The sequence below is a fragment of the Ictidomys tridecemlineatus genome, chromosome X (assembly GCF_052094955.1).
Source record: "Ictidomys tridecemlineatus isolate mIctTri1 chromosome X, mIctTri1.hap1, whole genome shotgun sequence".
In the NCBI taxonomy this organism is placed as follows: Eukaryota; Metazoa; Chordata; class Mammalia; order Rodentia; family Sciuridae; genus Ictidomys; species Ictidomys tridecemlineatus.
In genome coordinates, this window is record NC_135493.1 from 11,079,256 (window position 1) to 11,091,388 (window position 12,133).

Consider the following 12,133-nt stretch of genomic DNA (forward strand, 5'->3'; position numbering starts at 1 on the left):
TGCAGAGCCCACTTACTTCCATGCCCACTTCCCTTCCTGCACCAGAGCTTTATGATCACATAACCTAGGCAGTCACAGGTACTTTTGCTGCCAATATAACAAAAGTAATTGCAAATACATTGGCTTCATTTATGAACTGGCAGCCACTGCTGAAGTTTAACTAGTCAAGCACATTTAGAAGCGGACACTTGGCAATAAACACTATAAGGCACAGAGTAGGGAAAGGATCGTGCTGTGAAAAACATATACCAGGAAGTCTTATTGAAAGGGCTTTTTATGTTAATAAAATATGTAATTTGAATTTAGGTGATTCTATGTCATAATTTCATTTTCATATGAAACCAAACATAAGTGCTGCCATGATACTCAGTTCTAACCGCATAACATGCATTATTTCATGAGCTCTTTCTTCACAAAATTTTTGCAATCTCTTATTTCACTTATGTAAGCACAAAATACAATTTTATGTTTCTAATGTGTGCTAAATAATGAGGCCCAAAACACACACACGCACACACCACACACACTCACAATGAAGAGAGAAACACATATATCTCATTCCAAGAAACTTTGACTATTTCTCTGGAAAGACAAAACTGACATCCAACAAAGTGAGCTCCTGGCATAGGGGAACAAATGCCACATTTCATCTTTGAATTTTGTGTGTGGATATGTGATACGCATTAAGTTTCTGCAACATAAGAAAATTGCTTAGGAAAATTTTTAAATCCAGCTTTACAACATGCCAGTCTATTTCCTATAGGAAATATAGAAAAAGAAAAGAGAAAATGACTGTATTATTCATGCTGTATTTACTTTAAGGATATTTAAAAGTTATCTTTAGGAGAAATAGTATTAATAATATTTTATAGGCAGTCCATTATGCCCTTAGAAAATTTTAAAATCATAAGATTTCACTGAAATCTACCACTACACACACACACACACAAACACAGTAAAAACCTTTTATGATGGAAATTTAGCTGGCAGAGGTAGGGGAGAGAATTCCAATTTTCATTATTACCATTCTTCATTTTAATTATTAGGATGATTTGCTTTTTTAAGAAAATGCCTTTCTGGTAACTCTAATGCAAGACTCTTATGCAGATCATAACATATTGTAACTCTTTCAAATTTTCTCCTCTATAAGTGCTAAACTACCACTCAAAAGGAAAGGGGGAAAAAGTAACATTTGCTTCACTGTGGTTCTTCTAAGATGAAAAGAAAGCATCCGTACTTAGAAATGACTGAAATTTGAATAGTAGTGCAAAAATTACAACCTTCTTAGCTTGGCTCTGTCTAGTCTCCTAGGCAACTGAGTTACGACTAATAACGTCCAAATCATAAAAGCTGGAACCATTCATTGATCTAGTAATTCATGTTACTGGGGTAAAAGTCAACTGGAAATGGTTAAAGCAATGGTTGTGATTTACCTAATGTAGGGAAAAATTATACATCTATAGCTAAATCTGCTACTTATATACTTCCAAATCATCTGTTTTGAAATATAACCATTTTCCATTTGCTTAATGTAGATTTACTATTATGAGAGAAATGAAAGCTCTCACAATAGTTAGTAGATTTTTCTGTGTACTGAAATTTAATGTATGTTTCTTTCTTGTTTGAATATCTCATTTGTATATAAGAATCATTTTTTACTTCCACATTTCCAGTTTGAGAAGGCCACATTGCTTAAGATTTTTCTGAAACATACTAAAGTGCAAATGTCAAATACAAGTTTTGTTCTTGTTTGTTTTAATTTTCTATAATGTAAATGAAAAACTGATTTTAATCCTTGAAAACCAAAGCAGTTTGTCACAGGCTTATTAGAGGCTAGACTATAACTCTAGAATGTAGCAACATTGTGTTAACATGAGCATTCCCAAAATGTGATATTATACTGATGTAGTAGTACAGTGTGAAAATCATTTTATTCCATCATACCTCATAGGCTTCATAGAAACATTTCTTTTGGTGGGAGCAGACATATCAAATCAAATTGTCTCAAAAAAAAACTTGGTAATAAATCTACCCATCAATTCACAATAGCTAGACTGTGGAACCAACCTAGATGCCCTTCAATAGATGAATGGATTAAAAAAATGTGGCATTTATACACAATGGAGTATTACTCTGCATTAAAGAATGACAAAATAATGGAATTTGCAGGGAAATGGATGGCACTAGAGCAGATTATGCTAAGTGAAGCTAGAAAATCCCTAAAAAACAAATGCCAAATGTCTTCTTTGATATAATGAGAGCAACTATGAACAGAGTAGGGAGAAAGAGCAGGAGGAAAAGATTAACATTAAACAGGGATGAGAGGTGGGAGGGAAAGGGAGAGAGAAGGGAAATTGTATGGAAATGGAAGGAGACCCTCATTGTTATACAAAATTACATATAAGAGGTTGTGAGGGGAATGGGAAAAAAAACAAGGAGAGAAATACAGTAGATGGGGTAGAGAGAGAAGATGTGAGGGGAGGGGAGGGGGGATAGTAGGGGATAGGAAAGGTAGCAGAATACAACAATTACTAATTGGGCATTATGTAAAAATGTGGATGTGTAACAGATGTGATTCTGCAATCTGTATTTGGGGTAAAAATGGGAGTTCATAACCCACTTCAATCTAATGTATGAAATTTGATATGTCAAGAGCTTTGTAATGTTGTGAACAACCAATAAAAAAAGAGTTAAAAAATCTACCTATCAACATGAAACAACTCTTACAGTGAAATTATAGAATACTGAAGAAATAAATTCAAAACCTTAGAAGATGGAAAAACCTACCATGATCCTGGAGAGGTAGAATTAGTACTGTCAAAATGGCCATACTACCAAAAGTGATACATAGATTCAGTATGAAGGCAGAAGAGGAGGGAACATATGAGAAAGGTATGAGCATGTATGACTACACCACAATGAATTCTGTTTATATAATGCACCAATTAAAACAAATTCAAAAAAAATGTTTCTATTGGAAATAAGTGGCTCCATCTAAAGTTAGTTGCAAGTCACAATGAATTCTTCCAAAAATTAAGTTAATTTCAATACTGAGTCTATAGACATGAATTCTCCTCAATCTGGAAATTTCCAAAGATCAAAAGACTAACCCTACATACTTTATTTTTCCATCTGTTATGATTGAAGAGAAAGATTAAACTCTGTAATAAGGCCTGTTAATGCTTTTTCTATATTTTCTTACTATACTCCATTCCTAAAACCTGATTTCAACCAAAAAATTTTGAAAACCTAATAATTTGAAGCACAGTTTATCTAAAAATGTGTGTGAGCATAATAAATTGAGCAAGAGATTCTGGATTCAAAATTCTGGCTTTGACATTTATAGAGTGTGAGACTGAGTGGTCAATTAATTGTGAGTCTTTCCAAACCAATTAAATGGGATAAAAATAACAACCTTGTATAGATGCCTTGATATTGAAATGATACAAATGTACCATAAAATCTAAGACAGAGAATAAATTACCATTTTAATATTACTTCTGAATTTGTTAGTTTAATTTGACCTCAAAATTAGTAAAATATGTCTGGTAGAATAACTAAAATTATAGTCATTTATATATAAAGACTTCAAGGCAATATAGAGACAATTCATGAATGCTGTGGGTTTGTTGAAACAATAGTCTAGCCTTGAACCCAATGCTTTTTCCCCATACCATGACAACCATTATATCAATGATACAATGCAAATCAATGGGATCTCAGGTACTTATGACCCTATTACGTGGTATCATCATATAAATAAAACACTGCAATTTGTTATAGTTATATGTTATAAATGTTATAGTTCAGGTTAATTCAGTCAAATTTTAATGACATAACCACAGATTTAAATGACAAGCTTGAGTCTATGTGTAGTCCCTGACTGTAAAATTTAGTCAAGCATTTTCTATACCTTCCAAGTCTACCAAGAGTCATCCATTTTTTGTTATAATCTCTTCAAAACTGAACATTTTTTTGTAACATTTATCCTAAGTCTCATTCATTACTACTGAATCCTATTCATCATTGGCTTGTGATAAAGCAAGACAGAAAAAAAAAATCTCGTTACACAATGTTAGCCAAATGATAAGATCCCCCCCCCATTCTTAAACTGGATAACATTATATTTTCTTTATTCATTCATTTGTAGATAGACAACAATATATAGACCCAAAGTCATTAAGCTTAAGTAAAATAATTCACTTGCAGAAGGAAAAACGTTTCATGGTTCCTCTTTTACAAGGCATCTAAAATAGTCAAAAGGTAAAAGTCAAAAAATAGACAACAGAATGGTGGATACCAGGACCTGGAAGTGAGATATAGTCCATGCTTGTATAATCACATCAAAACAGATTTAACTGTCACATATAACTAAAAAGAACTAATAAATTTTACAAAAAGAAAAAATGTTGACAAGGATGTGGTGACAAGGTACACTCATACATTGCTGGTGGGACTGCAAATTGGTGCAACCACTCTGGAAAGTAATACAGAGATTCCTCAGAAAACTTGAAATGGAGCCACAATTTGACCCAGCTATCCCACTCCTCAATTTACACCCAAAGCCCTTAAAATTGGCACAGCCACATCAATGTTTATAGCAGCTTAATACACAATAGCTAAACTATGGAACCAACCTAGGTGCCCTTCAACAGATGAACAGATAAAGTGTGATATATATATATATATATATATATATATATATATATATATACACACACACACATACACGCACACACACAATGGAATATTACTCACAAAAAGAAGAATGACTTTATGGCATCTCCTGGTAAATGGAGGGAGCTGAAGAATAAATATCATGCTAAGTGAAATAAGCCAATCCCCAAAAGTCAAAGACTGAATGTTTCCTCTGGTATTCAGAAGCTGAGTCATAATAATGGGTGTGGACTGGGGAAAATAGAGGTATTTTGGACTAGACAGAGGGGAGTGAAGGGAGGGGAGGGAGTATGGGGATAGGAATGATAGTAGAATGAATTGGACATTATTACCCTATATGCAAATATGATTACATGACCTGTGTAACTCTACATTAGGTACAACCAAAATGAATGAGAAGTTATATTCCATTTATATATGATGTGTCAAAATGCATTCTACTGTCATATATAACTTGTTAGAACAAATTAAAAATATAAATAAATAGATAAAATCAAAAAAGAAAATTAAGGCTCTCATGTTAAGTATTCTTAACACACACACAAACACTCAAATTGTAGCTAAAGAACAAAAAATGTGAACAGTAAGAGTTGAAGGTTACATAAGAGAAGCCACCTGAAGGGTACTGATTGATAAGAAAGGAAAAACCCCCAAAGAAGATGCATTCCTTGGGGAGTTCTTCCTCACAAAGATGTCTTCTGAAATGTTGATTCATTGTTGAAATCACATTCTGCCTAATAACTTCATTTAACACAATTATTACACTTGGACTTAGGGAATTAATGGATAACTGGCAATAGATTTCTGGCCACATTATTATGAAAAATTAATCAACAATAAAAGGGCATTCATATTGCTATTGTTAAGATTGTCCTAGCATTTGTATTTTTAACTTTTGTTTCTAGAGATTTATAAGCAAGTCATAAAATCTGTTTTCAGCTGCATACCAAAATGTTGACATAGTTATATTTAGTCTCAACCCATATCACTCCCACTGTGAAAACTTTTATCTTTGGGATAACCTAAACAACCTTCATATTTGGTGTCACTAGAGTCAAAGAGAAAATGCACAAATATGAACAGAAAATCTAAGAGTGTGTATATGTTTTCCCAGAGCTCCTCCCCTTTTTTTTCTGCTAAATCAAAAGCTGTCATGGCATTGCTTAAGACCATTACTCTGAAACTCAAAGTGATCAAGCTTTCATTGACAAAAAAGTCACACCCCAATATTTTCACTGTAATTTTTCCTCCTTATCAAACTATGATTTAGAGTTAACTGGTTCCCTTCTTGGAACCCAACTTTGAAGATCAGTTTCTTGGCAACATTTTCGTGAGTTTAGAAGAGATTCTGTTCAAGTGGGTGGCACATGCCTGCAATTCTGGCAACTTGGGAGGCTGAGACATGAGGATTGCTAGTTCAAAGCCAGCCTCAGCAACTCAAGGCCTTAAGTAACTTAGTGAGACCCTATCTCAAAATAAAAAAAAATAAATAAAATAAAAGGGTTGGAGGTATGGCTCAGTGGTTAAGCACCCTTTGGGTTCAAAACACAGTAATACCCCCACAATAAAAAGAATTACTGTTTAACAAATCTTTGTAACAAATAGGACAAATGATTATTCCTTTGGTTTCCCTGTGCTCGAATGATATGTAAGTAGATTATATGGTTATATTAGTTTTCTATTGCTGCTTTTACAAATTACCAAATTGTCCATCTTCAAAGCCAGAAGCATTAATTTCTCTGACTAATATTCTGTAGCCACATCATGCTCTAACCTCAACCAGGAAGGACTTTCTGCTTTTAAAAATTAATGTTATTAGATAGGTCCCACCTTGATAATCTAGGATAACATCTCAGTCTCAACTTCCTTAACCTTAATCTAATCTGCAAAATCCTTTTTGCCATATAAGATGACATATTTTTCCATTCTAGAGACTGGAATGTCAGCATCTTCTGGGGGCTTTTATTCTGCCTTCACAGTGGTAAAATTGAAATTAGAAGTTAAGCCATTTGATATTGGTCATAATGCTGTGTCATAGGAGAAATTCAATAAATATGAGGTAAATAGATGCAATAAATGAATTTAAGAAAAGTAGCCCTAAGAATTCAAGTGTATTAACAGGGTTAGAGTGACTGTAGCACAGTAATTGCCCCTAAGGTTTTTACTTATTTTATATTTAATTATCTTTCAGTTCCTAAGATGTTCACTTGATTTTTGCTTTCCCGAGATCAAACTGTAATATTCATCATCTGACCACAGTAGACAATTAGAAATTTAATCTGAAAGCAGTATTGATTTGACCTGAAAGGCAAACTATAATATTGCCATGCAATAATCTATCTTTTTTTAGGGAAATGAAGTCAGAGAGGTAAAAACTACAATAGTAATTCTAAAAAAAATCATATCAATTAAATTAAAAGGAATATAAAAAAGTCTTTAAAAAAATTAGGGATATCTTCTGTTTTCTTAAGTTTTTATTTATGAATCTTTACCAATAAATTGAATAAAATATTTTGAAAGGCTTCTGAGACTCACTCTGTGTTACAGGTGCTAATTACATATCTTGTAAACTTTTTAAATGGCCTCCTGAGGTGCAATTGACATATAATAAACTGAACATAACTAGTGTTCAATTTGATAAATTTTGGTATGTGCATATACCTACAAAACCATTACCACCATTAAGATAGTGATCATATCCATCACAACCAATATTTTCTCATGCCTCTTTTTTTTTTTGGAGGGGTAGATATCAGGGATTGAACTCAGGGGCACTCGACCACTGAGCCACATCCCCAGCCCTATTTTGTATTTTAATTAGAGAGACAGTCTCAGTGAGTTGCTTAGCACCTTGCTTTTGCTGAGTTTGGTTTTCAACTTGCAATCCTCCTGCCTCAGTCTCCTAAACTGCTGGGATTACAGGTGTATGCCATCATGCCTGGCACTCATGCCTCTTTGCAATTTCTTCCTCTCTATTCCTTCTGGACTCTGCTTTGGGAAACCATGAAGCTGCTTTCAGATACCATGGATCAGTTTGAATTTTTGAAGATTATATATAAATGGAATAATAAAATTTGCATTTTGTGGTCTGACTTTCTCACTCAATGAAGTTATTTTGAGATTCATCCATATTGTTCTTTCTGTCAATAGTTTTCATGTTGAAAAAACAAAAACAATAAAAATAAGAAATGAATATTGGACAAAGGAGATGGGATGAGAAAGTTAACTGGTAGTATCCAAGAAATGAAAGATATATAAGTAAAATTGGTTGCAGGTCATGGTTTAATTTATATCTGTACTGAGATATAAATATGGTCACATTTCCTTGAAGTAATTTTTGGTAAGATATCTAAAATGCTAGATAATAAAGTATGAGAATTGATAGAATGAACCCCTGAACAAGGTGGCCATGGGGAATGATTTGAAGGGCACAGCCTCTCCTAGCCATGTGTGCTCTTGGAATTGAATCTGGAGAAATGGGGAAAGGTAGAAGATCAAATAGGGAAGGCTATTCATGTAGTCCTAAATAAATGTGACCTTTACTCCACTGAAGAATCCCAGTGCACCCATCCCCAATAATGTCAGAAGTGGTGCTTTCCATTTTCTCAGCCATCTGAGAAATACCATTGGTTGGAGCAGAAGTGTGCCGACCCAAAACAAACTCAAAGGTGTAGTTCCTCATTAATATGAGGAGAACAGAAAGAGAAGAAAAGCCTAGGGTAGACAACAGTTGTCTTCAATGAAGCTTATATGATCAGGAAACTACTGGAGCATAAAACAATTGTCAACTATCCAATGAGAAAGCACCAGTAACTGAAGATGGAGAACACTTGTGAACCTAGGCCCAATAGAGTAACATGAGATATCCTTACTTAAGATTTTCTTCTTCTTTCACATACATTCCACCCCAAAGTGATATCTATCCTTGTCTGGCACATAATCCCTCCTTAGGTTATACCCTTTCTCATAAAGCCTCCTTCCTATCCCCTAAGTCTTACCCAAAATCAGTGCCCTTATGTGATCACTCTATTTTCCTACTAAGTGCAGAAGACAATGACAATAAAAAGATCCCCTCAAGGAACTTCAAAGAATAAAATTGTACTCAATTATCACCCCTTCAAGAAAACCTAAGAGAGTAATAAGACCAAGAATATTCAACCACAGTAAGAGATGTGATGAAAGTCTGCAGACCAGAAACGAGGAGAATTGTACCACCCCAAGTACTGCTCTGGTCATAGAAAGGCCTAGGTGACTTAGAACTATTTGGTTTCTTTTCTCTGTTATATAGAGGTATGCCTTAACACATAAGTACCAAATCTTACACCAATCAGGGGCATTGATAACAATAATTAAAACAATCAACAAGATATGGATAGGAAATATATGTGGGGGGAGAAAGAAGGAGAGAGGAAAAGAGAGACTTTTCTAATGGTGGGAAGAGGGAAAAGAAAGGGAAAATGTAGTGTGTGTGAAAGAAGGGAGGTAGGATACTGCAGGTTTAGAGCCCAAACCAGCGGGTTAAAATGGGACAGATATTGAGGATAAGAATTCGGTGAGGACTAACTTTTTAAAAATACTTTGTCACACAGACAAGGACAAAAGGGGCTTGGTGTTTGTACATGTGTATGATGGGGTAGACTCAGGTGCAGGAAGGTGCAGGGTGTTGAGGGAGGCAGAGCCAAGTACTAAAACTGCAATCAAATAAAGGACCTCCAATTTATTATGGTCATACAAGCTACCTGTCACTTGATGCTATAAGTAACCAAGAGCTTACAGGACTAAAAATTCACCCTACTGAAGGTGCCATGGAGGCCACAAACTAAACACTAATGAGACCACTTTCTTAGAGTGAAGCAGTGACCAAAAAAGGGTGGGGCAGTGGGAGTGGTCTATGTCCCTGGGAGGCAGTAATACAAAGCACTGTCTACAGAAAATTTTAATACAAGAATAAATCTGAGTGGTAGCCTGTCTTGTTTTGACTATTATCTCCATACTCCAGCTTTCTTAATGATGCCTGTGATAAAACTCTGTCACCCTGACAATACCTAATCTTTAGCATTTGCCAGATTTGTTCTTATATTGTCTACCAAAAACATCATTTTTTCAAAACAATGACTTTAAAATATTGAGTTAAAATTGACATACGATAAATAGCACAAAGTATACCATTTGATTAGAATTGCCATTGGTATACACCTGGCAAATCATCACTGTAATCAAAGAGTGAACATATTTATCATTCACAAAATTTTCCTCGTACCCCTTCATAATCTCTCCCTTGTGCCTCTCAGCATTCCTATTGCCAAGTAACCATTGATCTGTTTTCTATCATTCTCAATTAGTTTGCATTTTAAAATTTTATGTAAATAGTGTACACTCCTTTTTTCCTTAAACTCAGGAGAGTGGTGTGATGATTAAACTATGTGTTGGATGCATCATTATTTATTCATTTTTGTGGTAAAGTAGTAATTCATTGCATAGATATAATCATGTTCTTATCCACAGAACTTTGGATTGTTTGTAATTTTGTTAAGTTCACAAATGAAGGTAATATGAGCATTTGTGTAAAATTCTTTGCATAAACCTATGATCTCTTTCCTTTTGGGAAAATATCTAAGTGTGGGATCACTGATACATGGGATAATTATGTTTTAAAAACTGTCATATTGTTTTGGTTTTCATGAGCAACATACAAATTTCTAGTACCCCCACACTTGACAATACATGGTATGAGAAGTCCCCAAGCTCCTTCATTCTAATATGTATGTGGTGGTATCTCATTGTGAGTTCTTTTTTGTATTTCCTTAATGACCAATGATGCTGACCATCTATATGTTTATTTGCCATATGTATATCTTTTGTGGGGATGTATCTGTCCAAATATTTTGCCCATTTTTATTGGATTGCTTACTTACTTAATATCAAGATTTGAGAATCTTTTATATACCATTAATTTTACACATAAAAGTGTAACTCCTTTGTCATATGTGCACTTTGTAAATATTTTATCCTATTCTGTAGTTGACTTTTTGGTGTAAGTCTCTTTTCAAAATCGAAAGATCTTAATTTGGATAAAGTTCAACTCATCTATTTTTTTCATTAATGGATTATAATTTTGTTGTCCCTAAAACTTTGTTAACTAATTCTACCTAACAAAGATTTTTTCCAGAAATTGTACAGCTTCAGGTTTTCCATTTAGACCTAGGATCCATTATTAGCTAAATGTTTAGCTATGGTAGGAAGTTATGTATCAAAGTCTTTGTCTTTTAAAGATATATGTTAACTGGTTTCAAGACCATTTATTGAAAAGTATATCTACCCTTTGCTGATTTTTCTTCATAACTTCATCAGAAATCACTTTGTCATATACCTATGGAGCTATTTCTGGAATTACTATTCCTTTCCACTGATCTATTTTTCTGTGTTAAACCAAGTACATGCCATCTTAGGTATTGCTACTTTATAATAAATCTTGAAACAAGATAGCATTCATTCTTCAATGTTGTTCTCTTTTTAAAATTGTTTTAGCTATTCTTGGAAAATGTATGAATTTCCATATGAATTTTAGAATGAATATTTCCATTTCTGCCACAAAACCTACTCTTATTTTAATTATCATTGTGTTGAATCTATAGATCATTTGTGGGGACCAGTATGTCTTAAAAATCATGAGTAAAGTATGCATCTGCATTTATTTAGGTCTTCTTTAATTTATCTCTGCAATGTTTGCAGTTTTCAGTGCAGAAGTCTTACTCATGGTTGGTGAGCTGCATCCCTAAATTAGATTACTACAAATGGTATTATATTTTACTTCAGTTGCTGATTGTCTATTATCTGTCTAACTAATATGCTTTTGGGTTTGATTCACTAACATTTTGTGAAGAATCTTTGTCCATATATTCATAAAAGGTATCGCTGTGCAGTTTTTATTTCTTGTACTATATTTGTTTGCCTTTGGTGTCATAGTAATCTTTGCCTTATAGAATTGGGAAGTTGTCTCTCCCCACCTCATTAAGGACATAATTTGTGTAAACTTGATATTATTGATATTGTTTGTTCTTTTAATATCTGTTATAACTCACCAGTTAAATTATTTTGGCATGTAGTTTACTTTGTCGAAATATGTATACCCCAAAGTTCAATTTCCTTAATATAAACATGATTATTCAAGTTGTTTCTTCACTAAATTTTGGTATTTTGCATGTTTAAAGTAAAGTGTCCACTTCATCTAACTTTTCAAATTGAAGGGCCAAAAATTATTCCTGAAATTCCTTTATTTTCCTTCTTGTATTTGTAGAATCTGTAGTGACTTCAAATACACTAATCTTTTCTTTGGCAATATGTGATCTATTAGTAATCCTATTCAATATATTCATCTCACACATTGTGATTTTTATCACTTGAAGTTTGACTACAGTATATTTTAAATCCCTATGTCTGTAAGTAGCCTTTTGAA